This window comes from Bidens hawaiensis, unplaced genomic scaffold (genome assembly GCF_021521415.1).
Source record: "Bidens hawaiensis isolate Kalapana, Puna unplaced genomic scaffold, B.hawaiensis_p1.1 tig00024845_1, whole genome shotgun sequence".
NCBI lineage: Eukaryota > Viridiplantae > Streptophyta > Magnoliopsida > Asterales > Asteraceae > Bidens > Bidens hawaiensis.
In genome coordinates, this window is record NW_027493942.1 from 33,831 (window position 1) to 49,947 (window position 16,117).

The 16,117-nt window shown below is 47.5% G+C and overlaps 1 pseudogene across 1 annotated transcript; it reads right to left on the bottom strand.

Annotated features, from left to right (window-relative positions):
* Positions 1–72: 72 nt before the first annotated feature.
* Positions 73–15,625, bottom strand: LOC143570195 (protein TIC 55, chloroplastic-like; annotated as a pseudogene). Its single transcript, XR_013141883.1, has 3 exons — positions 15,373–15,625; positions 1,301–1,403; positions 73–1,218 (listed from the first exon to the last, which is right to left on the bottom strand). The product of XR_013141883.1 is annotated as a protein TIC 55, chloroplastic-like (transcript).
* Between the last annotated feature and the right edge of the window lie 492 nt (positions 15,626–16,117).

The window sequence follows — 16,117 nt, forward strand, 5'->3', positions numbered from 1 at the left end:
ATCAAGTCTGTAGTCTGTACTATACATTACAAACACAACAGGATCAATGTATACAACAAACCCATAAACAAAATTTATAAACAGTACTCCCCTCTTTCTACAATCTCCTATGAGTCCTTATAAAATTGGTCGTGTTCATATCCACAACCGTCGAGCACACATAAGCTCCTCCACCACCCACAGCCGCCAAAAACAACAACACCGCCTTCCACTGCCTCGCATTGACCAAAATCGCAAAAGCCAACGACAAAGCCGCCACCACAGACAACCTCTTCTTCCATGTCTCAAAAGTTTTCACAACATTCCTGCAATATTTACAATGAACCACATGCCTAAAATACCTGTTAGCAAGATTCGGTGCATATTTTATTCCAATTCCGCCCTTTGTGGGTGAAGAAGCCGCAATACTCGCAACCAAACCCGCAGGTGCATGCTCGACCACCGCAGGCTCGTCTGGCAATGAAATGGTCGAGTGCCCGAAATGGTAAGGCATCCCGTGCCCGACTTTATCCATCCATTTTCGGTATTCTGCGACCCACGTGTCGGATGATTTTAAGTTTATATAAAGTCCTTTTGTGGGCACCTTTTCTTTCATTAAAATCTCGTTTTGAGACGATAAAAACCCCATATCATGTTCGAATACTTTCCCCGCGTTTTGATGGAAGTACCATTTTGGGAGTAACTTTATTAACGGTGAGGAGCTTTTCGTGTTCCCGAATCGGACTATCAGCATTGACTTTCCTTGACCAGTCGGTCGGCATAAAAAGAGGCCGGAAAAGTAATTTGTCACGCCGTCTTTGTCCACGATCTCACGGTTATTTTGTAGGTTGCACGGAGCCTCAAATCTTAAAAAGTTTAGTGTGGTTTTATCGGATTCCCGGCCCCACCAGCCCGCAAAACCACGAGCAGTTCGTTCTGTGACTTCGAAAACTAGCGGTCGCGCGTCTTCCCGTTTGGCACTCCAGTCGGTTTTATCGTGTGAAATCGGGACGTGAGCAGGGTCCATTAGGTTTTCAAGAAGAATTGAGTGGTCATACGAAGCTCGTGAATGGTTGAAATATCCTTAAAACCGGGCCGGTCAAAGTTTTCAAACCATGGGATTTTGTTTGGGTTTGGTGGGATTTCATGTGACATCCATATCCAAATAACGCCTTGCGAGTCTTTGATTTCATATGTTTTGGTGCATGCAGATCGAGGTATCTTTGCATCTGCAGGAAGCTGTATGCGTGTATCATCACGTAATGGTAAATTAGGGACACATGAAAATGCCATAACAGATTATATGTATTAGAAAACCAACCTGAGGAATCTTGACACATTTGCCCTCACCTTCAAACTGCCAGCCATGATACAAACATTCCAATCTTCCATCAACAATCTGGCCCTCAGAAAGCTTTGCTAACCTGATTACAATTTATGCAAAAACATTATATGATGATTTTGGTTTTTGTTTGATGCATTTCGGACTTACTGGCAGATATCATATCAGTTTTTAATAAACGACGACAGATATTGTAACAAAAAAATTAAAAGCAAACTGATGATTGCAAGATGACACAGACGATTTCTGTGTCTGTAAATTACATGTTTTGTAACTTTGTTATGTATTTAGACATGTATTGCTAGCAAGTGCCAACAGAATATCATTTTCAAGAGACTAATATGGTCTGCCTTTTTTCTCTAGGTAAGACCATGTTGGGTTTGGGGGTCAAATTAATAAATCTGAAAACGACCCGTATATAGTATATTTATTCGTGTTAAAGATATCATCCGTGAGTCCTTGACTAGGACACCTAAAATCATGTAACCAAGTGTGTAAACGTGCCAAGCTGCTCATTAGCTACTCGAGATCGGCTTGCTAAAAGCTCGAATCGAGCTTAAACGAGACTGAGCCCGAACCTAAGGATAAGCTTGTTAAATAAACGAGCACGAGCTTTAATAACAGAGCCCGGAATAAGCCGAGCTCAATCTCTCGTAAGCTAAATGAGCCGAGTTCAAACTCGTTCAACCTACTAGAGCTTGGCTCGTTTAAGCTTCACATATCGATCTCGATCTTCATAAACCAATGATGAGCCGAGCTCGAAATTTAGAGACTATTATAACTCATTTATCTAAACGAGTCAAACAGATGTAAATGAGTTTTAACCAACTTGTAACAAATGTGTTAATCGGGTTGGTGCGTTGACAAGTTTGGGTTGAATTAATGAACTTGAACATGACCCATACAACTTTCCGTGTTAAAAATATCATCCTAACTCGGCCACTTAAAATCATGTAACTCACAAATCGGAATAGGTGCAACCCTTTTATATATCTAATAAGTTAAACAGGTTAGTGGGTTAGCCTTATAAACTTTTTACACTAAACAGGTTGACTTGTTTAATTAAACGGGTTACATGTCAATCTAAACACGACCCTAGTGTCATCATATGGTCCATACTAGCCAGTAAACTCAAGCATTCAAGCACAAAACATGCGAAGATGATCATCTAACATTTGACACGTCGTACTACGTTCTTGCAGATACTCTGTGGTGTTTGGGCACGTCATTATAATAATAGAAACCAATCCGGTTGAAGAGGTAGGTCCCAGCAGAGCCCAGTTGGTCCCGCAAGACTCACCTTGAACAGGGACGTCTGCGCAAAGGCCATCTGCTCCCGCAGGACCCACCATGCTCAGAGAACCTTAAGCGCAGTACGCAAGCTGTACACGCAGGGAAAGCCTCCCAATGAAGTACCCCGCCTGTTCCCGCAGTTGCGGATACAAACCATCAGGGAAGGCTACCCGCAGACAGCATTGCTACACGCACAAGACAATAGATACTTCAGTAGTCACATGAAGGAATGAGCAAGACGGGAACAATCCCGCCAAAATGAGCCAGTCTATGATTCTGAAAGATCTTCTGTAACCTACCAAGGTATGGATAGGACAGACAATCTGACCAGAACAGCCCATGAGCCAATCATAGGGTGACAGCTCACCGACAACAGTACGAGGAGCACCCTCTAGTACTGTTTTGTCACTATTAGCCGCTGCCTACTCACCAACCCTTACTGCGGGGCGTGCGCAGCCTACAGTTGGTGGAATAGTGTTACTGTTGGCCGTAACCTACTCACCAACCAGCATGGCTTGCGTATAATCCACAGTAGGTGGGACGTGCATAATCTACAGTTGGTGGAATAGTGCAGCCGACTTTGTTACTGTTGGCCGTAACCTATCCACCAACCAGTATGGCCTGTGCATAATCCACTGTTGGTAGAACAGGAATACTATTCAGCCGGCTGTACCTTCTAGGAAACCTACCTTCGGCTATAAATACTCCAACATCTTGGAATGGTAAGATCATCTGCTATCCAGTTATCTAGCAATCTCTTAATATACACTTATATTCAGAGCAATCTAGTCTGATTCTCACGCCGGAGGGTGGTCACAAGGAGGAACCCCCCCTTCTCAGTGACGAGCTTACGGTGTTTGTTTTGCAGGTCTCCTGAAGAACAGCCTTCTCAGCTAGATCTCATCAGTGGGAAACATTACTTAACCCCCAGATTATCTATAATCTGTCCAGGGTTCACTTAGTGTTTCTTCATTGGCGCCATCCGTGCATAAAAGCTAGAACTATTTTAGTTTTTTCACAATTTCTGAAGAAATGGTTAACGTTACTCCGGTCCAAAGGCCAGTAACCGACCAAGAAACCCCGGTAACAACCCCAGCAACTGGGGGGAACACCGGCGGTTATACAATCCTTACGAACACTACCCCGACTACCCAAGCCGGGGCAAGTGCAGTAAATATTCCACTGGGGTTCACCGATACCCAGCTGGAAAAACGAACGAAGGTCCCTCGCCAAACACTAGATCAAGTGAAGGCGTGGGCCGAAGCACGGCAAAGAGAATTCCAAGCCGAATTGGATGAACGCTTGCGTTCAGTTCAACAGGCTGACGAATTCGCCAGTACTCGCCAACACCTCAATATGAGCAGTGACTGCGAGTACTCAGACGACGAGTTGGAGTCCGATACCGACGCAAACCCTCGCCATAAGGCGAAAGGGAAGCGTAAGGAAACGGATGTCCAACCAAAAAGGAATTTTGGGGAAGCTTTTAAACCAATCGCGGAGAGAAACCCGCGTGACTTCTCCAAAACCTTTAGACCAACTGCTACAAATGCAGGAAAGTCAAAATTCGCAAGGGACATTGCGGAAGCAATCGCCCCGAGAAGTGCCAAACAAATGTCCAACATTGGCACTTATGATGGTCTATCCGACCCAGACGACCATTTGAACAGGTTCATTGCGGGGGCTACCGTCAGCAACTGGACGGAACCCACGTGGTGCTACATGTTCCAGATGACTCTGGTCGGAGCGGCCAGGGCATGGTTCGATCGTTTACCGATCCACCACATATATGACTGGGCGGACTTTCAGAACAATTTCAGCCAGCACTTCAGCCAACAGAGGAAGTACACTGAAGAGCAGTGGACGATCCTCAACTGCGTGAGAGAGGAGGATGAATCTTTACTAGACTTCATCACTCGCTTCAACTCCAAAAAGCTAAGTCTCGGCAACATAAGTGAGGATCTGGTTCGCGCCGCCTTCATCCAAGGCGCCGAATACCCAGAACTTATCCGCACATTGACGGGTAAGGATGGCATGCCATCAACATGGGATGCCATCATGACGGCGGCAAAGCGCTTTGCCGAGACGGAAAAGCAACTGGGAAGGGATCTTCCCCAGAGTACACACCTCTACACGCAGAGGACAAGAGAAAACAATGTCCGGATCGCCCGGCAGAACAAAAAGAGGAGACTAGGTATTTGGCAGTCAAGGGTAAACTTTGACACCTCATCCAGCTCTCGCCCTCTTGTTGGCGGAAGGGACAACACACACCCTTCAAACCGAAAACACCGGTGGACGCCACTCACGAAGAGCGTCACAGAGATATTTGCCACGGAAAAATTGCCATGGCCAAAAGCCCCATTGATCCGGCAGAAACCTAATGCGGATCAAAGCAAATCCTGTGATTTCCACGGGACAAAGGGTCATGGTACTGAAGAGTGCACATCCTTGAAGGATATTATTGAGACATTTGTCAAGGATGGAAGACTTGCACATCTCGTGGCATCAATCAGGAAGGGAGGAAGGAATGACAACCGGTACAGAGGTAACGGACGAAAGCCCGTCGACATCAGCATCAACATGGTTCATGGCAAGGTCAGAGGAAGAAAAAGACGAGTGACAGAACCATGCGCGTGGAAGGAAGCTGAGGTGCGCTTCCCGCGAGTGCCAGGAGGCCCCAGCAAAGAAGGCCCCATCGTCATCAGAAGCCAGCTGGGGCATTACATCACTTCCCGCACTCTTGCTGACAACGGCGCTTCGTCGACAGTGATGTACAGGCAGTTCTTTGATAAGCTGGATGATGAAGACAAAGAACGCTTGGAAACGGTCTACGCTTCAATGGAAGGGTTTGACGGCAGTACAGAAACCCCCCTGGGTATCCTATCTTTCCCCGTTACTCTTACTGATGGGAATCATTCACGCACAGAAGACGTGGATTTTGTCGTGATGAAAAAGCCACACCACACGTACGACATCCTATTCGGAAGAGACGGGATGGCAAGATTCAACGCCGTGGTATCTTCAGTCCACGGCATGATGGGATGGCCAACAGCTGAGGGTGTAGCGATGATCACTGGCATTCCCCAGGTATGCATCGCATCTGTCTCATCTAAACCCAAACCGAAAAAGGCTAAACCAACCATCACCGAACCGGAAAAATGGGCCTTCAATGGCAAATACCCCGACCAGGCCGTTACCATTGGACCAACAATCGTTGATCCCACCCGCACCCTACTCAAACGCTTACTGCAGAAAAACGCTGACATCTTTGCGTGGGCACCAGCTGACATGACTGGTGTACCCCGAAGTAAGGCGGAGCATAAGCTCAAGTGCGATCCGGCTGTTACGCCAGTCGTACAAAAGCGCAGAGTAATGGGGCCTGAACAAACTAACGCGTGTAGAACCCAAGTCAAGGAATTCCTTGACGCAGGCATCGTACGCGTTAGCAGATATCAAACATGGGTTGCAAATCCCGTAATGGTACCGAAGAATGACAAACAATGGCGCATGTGCATAGATTTCAAAGATTTGAACAAAGCATGCCCCAAAGATTGTTATCCGTTACCAGAAATTGATCTTAAGGTTGATTCGTTGGTACCATTTCGCCTTAAATGCTTCTTGGATGCGTATAAGGGGTACCATCAAATCCACATGGCCGTAGATGATCAGGACAAAACCGCATTTCGGACGCCCGATGGTACATTTTGTTATAAAATGATGCCATTCGGACTTAAGAATGCAGGGTCCACGTACCAACGACTGATGGACAAAGAGTTTCATGCCCAAATCGGGAGAAACTTGGAAGTCTATATGGATGATTTGGTCATCAAAAGCCCCGAGCCAGAAGCGATGTTAAAAGACATTGAAGAAACTTTCAACACGCTCAGAAAGATAAACATGAAGCTCAACCCGAGCAAGTGTTCATTTGGTATGGAAGAAGGGAAGTTCTTGGGAGTCATTGTTACTAAAGATGGCTTCAGAGCGAACCCTGAAAAGGTCGAAGCCATTATGAAAATGGAATCACCTACCACCATCAAACAGGCTCAGACACTGAATGGACGACTAGTCGCACTTAATCGCTTTTTGGCAAACCATGCGGATAAGTCGTTTCCTTTCGTGTCAACATTGAGAAACTGCTTAAAGAAAACGCACTTCCGCTGGACACCAGAAGCGGAAGCAGCTTTTCAGGAGATTCGGTCACGCCTGATCGAACTCCCAACACTTACAGCACCACAAGCGGGAGAAGAGTTAATCCTATACCTTTCCGCAACAGATAGAGCAACCGGGGCAGTCCTGCTAATAGAACGAAAAGGCATCCAGATGCCAATCTATTATGTTAGCCGTGTACTAACAGACGTAGAAACCCGGTACTGTACCCTCGAAAAATTGGTCTTAGCACTCATACACGCTTCACGCAGGTTAAGACGATATTTCCAGGGACACCCAATCACCATTCTCACCAACTTCAAACTCTCAAACGTTCTAGGCAAACCCGAATTATCGGGACGTCTAGCCAAATGGGCAATTGAATTGGGAGAATATGCAATTAAGTACAAGCCAAGACCAGCCATAAAGGGCCAGGTCCTGGCCGATTTTTTTGCAGAAGTCCCCGCTTCGCGGGAGAAAGAGTGCCAGGAGGAGGCTCAACCCTCCCCAGCACAGGACATCAATGATGTCTGGCGACTCTACACTGATGGAGCAGCCAGTAACGAGGGTTCAGGCGCAGGGTTAAAATTAACCAACCCAGCAGGCCAAGAATATACTTACGCTATTCGGTTGGATTTTCCAAGTACGAATAACGAAGCCGAATATGAAGCATTCTTGGCCGGTTTGAGAATTGCGCGTAAGATGGGAGTGAAAAACTTGGAAGCCCACGTGGATTCCATGCTGGTGGCCAACCAAATAAATGGGACGTACACGACTGTGAACGACACAATGGCCCTGTACCTCGCCCAGGCAAAAACCCTTATGCGTGATTTTAGTGATTGTAAAGTCATACACGTCAAGCGCAGCGAAAACAAATCTGCGGATGCGTTAAGCAAGCTTGCATCACTAGCCTTCACCCACTTGGGAAAGGACATCCGCATTGAACTCCTCGAAGCACCATCAGTCCCGCACAAGGAAATTTGTGTCATCCAAACCGGTACAGAAACGTGGATGACACCAATAATAAATTACCTTGCAGCAGGAACACTACCAGAGTCAAAAACACAGGCAAGAAAACTACGCTGTAAAGCACTGAATTATCAGCTCGTCAACGACATCCTTTACAGACGTAACTTTCTTGGCCCACTCTTGAGATGCGTGGACAACCAAGATGCTGACTACCTCCTAAGGGAAGTACACGAAGGCATCTGTGGAGTACACGCAGGTCCTCGCGCTGTTGTAGCCAAGCTAAACAACGCGGGATACTTTTGGCCGGGGATGCATACGGATGCACTGGCATACATCAGAAAATGCAGGTCTTGCTAGCTTTACGCACCCAACACGCACCGCCCGAGGAATGAACTTGTTCCAGTCACTTCTTCATGGCCATTTCAGAAGTGGGCCATCGATGTGACAGGCCCATTTCCTACAGCAGCAGGAAATGTTCAGTTCCTAGTGGTAGCCATCGACTACTTCACCAAGTGGATAGAAGCAAAACCTTTAGCCCAAACAACTGCGAAACATATCAAAAAATTTATTTGGGAATTTATTATTTGTCGTTTTGGACTTCCACAGAATTTGGTGAGCGATAACGGCACCAACTTTGCCGACAAGAAGCTACAACAGTGGCTAAAAGAACTTCAAATCACCCACACCTTTACCTCAGTGGCACACCCGCAAGGTAATGGTGAGGTGGAAAGAGCAAATAAGAGCATCGTCGAAGGCATCAAGAAGAGGCTATCGGAACACAGATCCGGCTGGGTGGACGAGCTTCCGCACGTCCTTTGGGCAAACAGAACGCTGAAGAAGGCCAGTACGGGAGAAACCCCGTTCAGCCTCACTTATGGCACTGAAGCCATGGTCCCGGTCGAAATTGGTCTACCCTCGCCAAGGGTCTTGATTCAGCCAGAAGACAATGATGCGGAAAGACGGTTGGATCTTATGCTAACCGAGGAACGCAGAGACTTAGCCGCAGTGCGTGAAGAGAACTACAAACGACAAATGCAAAAGTACTACAACACGCGGGTAAAATTCTGCAACTTCAAGATAGGAGACTACATACTGCGTAACAACGAGGCTTCAAACCAAGAGCGCCCGGGAAAGCTGGCCCCGGTCTGGGAAGGGCCATACATTATCAAAGAAGTCCTGGGAAAGGGCGCATACCGGCTCGAAAGGCTCGATGGCACTCCCATCCCAAGAACATGGAATGGAGCTCAATTACGCAAATGTTATATGTAGATCAATTCCAAAACTTGTAAAGAAAAGGCCTAGAGCCACTTCTAATGGAAATGATTCTCCTTTCATAATGTGTTTACCTTTATACTTATGAACTTCCCATTGGTGCCGGTATTTACCGCATAAACGGGGAGAAGTAAGTCGTTACGTGTGGAAGGCGGCAAAACCCGCATAAACACAACGTTAAAAATAAGGGAAACCTACACGCAGGTATGATGTAAGTAAAGTTAAGCCATCTTTGTAAGTGCAAGTGACGGTCTTACCCGCACAATCACGAACAAGGAAGCAAAACTTCAACCTATCATCTACAACGTTCAAAGGTTATCCTAAAAAAAAAAAAAAAAAAAAAAAGGTGAGGAAAACCTACACGCAGGTCAGATATGGGTAAAATTTAGCCATCCTACTAAGTGCAAGTGACGGTCATACACGCACAATCACGAAAGAGGAAGCAAAACTTCACACCTATTATCTACCACGTTCAAAGGTTAACTTATCCTCAAATAAGGTAAACCTACACGCAGGTCAGATGGTAAAGTTTAGCCATCCTACTACGTGCAAGTGACGGTCCTACCCGCACAATCACGGAAGAGGAAGCAAAACTTCACACCTATCTACCACGTTCAAAGGTTAACTTATTCTAAACACTTGGAAAATTGCTAATTTAAACTTAAGTATGTAAGTCATAACGTTTATAAAGCAAGGAATCCAATGAATCAAGCGGTCTTAGCCGCGCAAAGATTTACATTTCATAAATATTCGTTACAAGAATGGCCGGGTAACTACCCGCCTACAAGAAAGTAAATCTATACAAACTAAATCTATCCTAGTAGCGGGAAAGGATCTTCAGGATCAGGCTTCAGGGCCACTTCCACTTGGACCAGCGCCGTCAGTAGAGCGTGGCTGTTCAAGGTAAGCCTTAAGGATAGGTAGCCCGTCATCAGCAGCAGCAATTTCATTCACCTTCTCCACCACCGGATGCGGGAAGGCGGTGTATTGATTTACTGCTTGGTCATATATGGCTTCGGTATCTACATTGTACAAAGGGAAGTTGGATGGAGGGACGCCTTTCTCAACAAACCCTAGACCAAGCAGGAAGCCGACCCGTTCCCCATCCTCGTGAGAAGCGTTGAGGGCTGCGCTCATTGCATCGTCGTAGGATGTCTCTGAGAAGACCCGATGCACAACCTACATAAGAAAATATACAAGTGTCAGCACCCTATCTACAAAGAAAAGCGCGTGAAGACATGAAGATAGACATACCTGAGACAACGCTTCTCGAAGAAGCCATTCCTTGGCAACCAGAGCTTCTTTAAGGGCGGCTTGAGCTTGGGTGCAGGCGCGTTCGGCTTCGCTTTTGTTAAGATTGGCAAGTAGAACTTCCTTTGCGGCAGCCTCTTCGACGCCCTTAAGCTTCCGCTCGGTATGGTCAAGCACGCCCCTCTGGTCCAAGATCTCCTGGAGCTTCTTGGCATCTTCCATCGCCAAGGCATCATGAGCACGTTGGAGAGCCTCTAATTTGGCCTTGAGCTCCTCATTCTCCACACGCAAAGGCTCAGCAACGCCTTCAGCCTTGGTGGCCCTCTCGGTTGCGTTCCTCGCAGTCTCCTTAGCCAGCCGAAGCTGTTCGTTAACAGCTTGGGCAGCCTTGGAGCGGGCCTCGAGTCGCGCTTGAACCTCAACCTCGAGGGCCTTGAAGGCCTTCTCCTTCTCCGCTGCAGCTGCGGACAGCTTTTGGTTCTCCTCCCGAAGAGCCCGCGCTTGGGATACTTCCTTGGCGCGAGCTGCTTTCAACTTGTCGTTTTCACGACAAAGCAGCTCGACGCGCGGCTGCATCCGGGCTTGGAGAACTCGAAGCTCGTTGGTTAGCCTACCCTCCTGGTAGCTAGCCATGGCTTCCCCCAACGCACCATGGGGAGCAGCGTGGCGAGCCCATTCCACGCACTCCACAGGGGTACGAAGGGTTGTTCCTCGGCGTATGTTCCATTGCGGAACATACACTTCATTGGAATCCGAAACTGCAGAAAACAAAAAGCAGTTAGGAAAAGATGATAAAATATATAAGTGAAAAAGGGCCAAAGGAACCCTACGCACCTGTAGGGTCAATTACAGGCCGATAGCCGCCGAACCCATCACCTGAACCCAATGGAAATCCATCTAAGAGGTCAGGCGGATGGGAAGGTGGCGGAAAGATGCGAGAAGCCCCACGCGTACCTGAGGGACCGGCCGTCGTTGCCGGGGGCATGGTAGCAGCCGCCGTGGTCGCCGCCGCGGTCGCTGCCGCAGAATCCGCGGCAAAAGTAACCGCCGGCTCTGTGAAGGATGCTGTAAAAATCGCACTCACAGCCGGCGGTGACGTCATCTCGGCTGGAACAGTCGGCTCAGAATGAGCAACTGAACCAGCGGAAGCAGGCGCAGGCGCCTGGGTCGACGCCTCAGGTAGGCTGACCAAGCCTACCGTCATTGGCGGAGAGGTAGTACTCGGCCCCTCACCCTGGAATGCGCCAACATCCACACCTGCGTAAAGAAGAAAAGTGTTAAAAAGACTTGAAGATTAAACTACGAAGATAAAAGCTAAGAGAGTTGTACTTACGGGTTTTCTTGAGCTTGAACGTACGGACGGGCGGGGACGAACCCGATGGAGCCGGTCTCTTGATGCCGGTCACCGTCGTCGTCATTGGTTCTCCGGAGGTAACAGTCGTAGCCTCCGAAACAGTGGTCTTCTCACCACCGGGGTTCCCCGCCACCTCTTCACTATCTGACTCAGTGTCAGATAGGAGCACTGGATCGGCTGTGGAGGCCGCCTTCTCCTTCCCTTTCCCGCCGGCAGCCCTCTTCTTCCGCACTAACGGAGGACCATCTGCGGATTCCTCAGAAGAAGACAGGATGTAAGGAATTCCAGCAGCGGGTACAGCACTGAGGGGTGGAGGAGAGAATAACGCCTTACCTGGCCGCCGGTGGCTCAGGATCTCGTGGCCCAGCGGATAGACCTCCACAAACCGATCCGCTGTTTGCTCCAGGATGGGCAACTCGTTCTCGTCAAGAGCACGAGTACCCACCAGCACAGGATCGTCAGCTTCCCGCGGGTACAGGAGCGACTCCAAATTGTTCCCCTCTGAAAGAAAAGAAACAGTTAGAAGACAAACTCATATCAGCAAGAAAGACAAGACATACCATAAGGAGTAGAGTTCAAACCGTATTCGAGAAGGATGGGAACCTGAGACGCATCCTTCCATACCCGGCTCATCCCCAGCATCACCATCCCGGACTCCGCAAACCGGTAAACCGGAGATTGGACCCGGGATATCTTTGCAAACCATTCCGCCTCCTGGTAGTTGGTGGCGTGGTGGCTCGGAATTGCTTGGCCATTTTTAAACTTCATGGCAATGGGGATGGCGCGGGCAGAAATGTAGAAGAACTCCCGCTTCCACGATCGGAGACTGCGCTCGGTCGCGCAAATCTTCAAACCTTTGATCCGGGTTGTCAGGGTGTACCACCCCTGGATGCACCTCCAAGTATAGAAGGTCATCAGGCGGTCCACATAGGGCTCAATGCCCAGAATCCGGCACACCCACTCGAAATGGCGAATCTTGGCGATCGCCATGGGGTGCAACTCGGTCAGATGAACACCGTGCCTCTCAAGGACACGGTAAACAAACTTTGTCAATGGGAACCTAAGATTCCCATAGACAAAGAATGCTGCATAAACCCCGATCTTGCCTCTGGGGGCATCGTACACGGTCTGATGGGGTTCAGGAAACTCAGGCTCGAAAGGATCGAGCATGAACTTCCTAACAACATACCGGTACTGATCGCCGGGCAGAGCACACTGGCACTCACCAGCAGTACTCCTGTCATCGGTGGTAGACTCGAGATCATGTGAAGACATCTTGCAGAAAGAAAGCGATTTCGGGAAAATGCTTGCCTGAAAAGGGGAGTATTTGCCGGAAATCGCTAAGAAGAAGAGAAGGGTGAAGGTGTGAATTAAAAAGGACCCTCTCCCCCTTTATATACTAATCGCAATTAATGCGGTGAATTTAATGCGGAGGAGAGAGAAATCGAGGGTGCAATGAAACTATGACGGGTGGCAAAAAGCAAGCAAACAACAGCTGTAAAAAGGACGCGTGCCAGAAATTTCGCGGCCACGCGCCCGAAAAATCGCGCCCACGCGCCTGAAAAAGCGTCTGGAATGACCATGTACTGTCACGTCACCATAACTTCCTGCACGTCCTGACACAGTCAGAAGAAACCGTCGCACGACGCTTCAGATGTTTGGACTGTTCTTATCCTCACCAACCTTTCGAATTTCAAAATTCAAAATTCAAAAAGATTCAAAAGTAAGCGGGAAAATACCCCTTACCTTGGCAACCAAGTAACCATAAGACGGATGCGGGTACAGTGTTAAGGCAAAACCCTTCACATACCTAGCACCCGCAGGAAATTGAAGCCAAGAATACCCCGGCAACAAAGTAACTATAAGACGGGTGCGGGTACAGTGTTAAGGCAAAACCCTTCACATACCTAGCACCCGCAGGGAATTGACGCCAGGGATACCTTGAAAGTAAAGTAACCGTAAGACGAGCGCGGGTACAGTGTTAAGGCAAAACCCTTCACATACCTAGCGCTCCGCAGGGAATTGAAACCAAGAAGGATCTTCTGGGCAATGCTTGCGGAAACGGAAATAACATCCCCGCATAGCGGGAACGTCGAGAACTACATTGTTTGAGGCTCCAGGATGGAATTGGTGGTTTAAACATAATTGATCACTATGTTCAAAACCACTAAAACCTCAAGGAGAATCCACACAAGTGAGACTCAACGCTCCTGACTTGCGAGAAGGTTACATACCTACCCGCATCATACCCAAAGATCAAGCAAAAAAATCGGGAATTTTTGCAAGTGACATTAGGAAACCCGCGGGAAGAATCCCCACGGAGAACCTTAAAACTAAAAACCCTTTTCAAAACCCCTTGCTTAAAGTCCAAAAGTTCACCTCACCTTATTAAACATTCATGAGAAGAACATTGGACTGGGGGGACTTGAAGAGGTAGGTCCCAGCAGAGCCCAGTTGGTCCCGCAAGACTCACCTTGAACAGGGACGTCTGCGCAAAGGCCATCTGCTCCCGCAGGACCCACCATGCTCAGAGAACCTTACGCGCAGTACGCAAGCTGTACACGCAGGGAAAGCCTCCCAATGAAGTACCCCGCCTGTTCCCGCAGTTGCGGATACAAACCATCAGGGAAGGCTACCCGCAGACAGCAGGGCTACACGCACAAGACAATAGATACTTCAGTAGTCACATGAAGGAATGAGCAAGACGGGAACAATCCCGCCAAAATGAGCCAGTCTATGATTCTGAAAGATCTTCTGTAACCTACCAAGGTATGGATAGGACAGACAATCTGACCAGAACAGCCCATGAGCCAATCATAGGGTGACAGCTCACCGACAACAGTACGAGGAGCACCCTCTAGTACTGTTTTGTCACTATTAGCCGCTGCCTACTCACCAACCCTTACTGCGGGGCGTGCGCAGCCTACAGTTGGTGGAATAGTGTTACTGTTGGCCGTAACCTACTCACCAACCAGCATGGCCTGCGTATAATCCACAGTAGGTGGGACGTGCATAATCTACAGTTGGTGGAATAGTGCAGCCGACTTTGTTACTGTTGGCCGTAACCTATCCACCAACCAGTATGGCCTGTGCATAATCCACTGTTGGTAGAACAGGAATACTATTCAGCCGGCTGTACCTTCTAGGAAACCTACCTTCGGCTATAAATACTCCAACATCTTGGAATGGTAAGATCATCTGCTATCCAGTTATCTAGCAATCTCTTAATATACACTTATATTCAGAGCAATCTAGTCTGATTCTCACGCCGGAGGGTGGTCACAAGGAGGAACCCCCCCCCTTCTCAGTGACGAGCTTACGGTGTTTGTTTTGCAGGTCTCCTGAAGAACAGCCTTCTCAGCTAGATCTCATCCGTGGGAAACATTACTTAACCCCCAGATTATCTATAATCTGTCCAGGGTTCACTTAGTGTTTCTTCACCGGTGCTTGAAGTTGTTATACTCATTTTTATAAGTGCATGCTTTAATTCTTAACATCTAATAATCAGTTATGTTGCAACAAGTGAACACTAGTTAATTGCATATCTAGATTTGATCACACAAGCAGACTTCGACCCTAAACACAAAGTCTATATAATCGAATTGTAACACGAACAGAGGATTTGATCTAAACCAAGATCGACTATTTTCTTTTTATTATAATCTTTTATCCCTAAACCATCTATTATTAAACTAGATAACTAACATACAAAATACTAATTAATTAATAAATTAAAGTAAAACTTTCTTTTAAGTCGTTTCAAGATTACCTGTGAGGGCAGCGGTCCTCGTAACATCGAAGGTCACCGTTACCATCGCGATACAAGACGACTTGTTTATGAAAAACGGTTAAACCCAAAGGCGCATCGTCGGGTACATCCTTGGTTAAATACAACGGGTACCATTCCTGAGTCCAGTCATAAGCAACCATGTCAACTCTCCCTCTGTCCTCATCAACAAGAGCATCATCTTCTTTTTCTTTGCTGCTGCTGCTGCTGTCACCGGATATCTCTGGTGCGGCCATTTCAGTGGTTGGCTGAAGAGGGTTGATGATTTGGGGGACTGAAAGAGGGTGATTGAAGTGGTGTGGAAGAGAATTGGGTGGTGGAGTAATAAGAGAGCCATTTGCGTGGTAATTGAAAACTAGAATGACCCGGAGACACTGACTGAAAGTTAGCTTGCTTCTTGTGTTGGAACTCCACGTTTGGTTTTGGCCACACCTTTATTATGGCGGGAGGGTAGAGTGGTAACGTGGTATACTTTTATTTTCCTAATTTTGTATGAAATATGGGTACCGAACATAATATTTAGGTACCAGTACCAAATATTTCTGAATTTCGGGATTGAGATTTTCGAGGTACCATAGCAAGCTCATCCTAGGTCACACCCAACTCTTCAAACATTTCCAGCAAGCCACCGTCTTCAACTTCAAATTAAAAGCCTAGAGTATTGCAAACCCAAAACGAGCTCCAAAAACCTATTACAAGTTATAATTATAAAATATATCATACACTA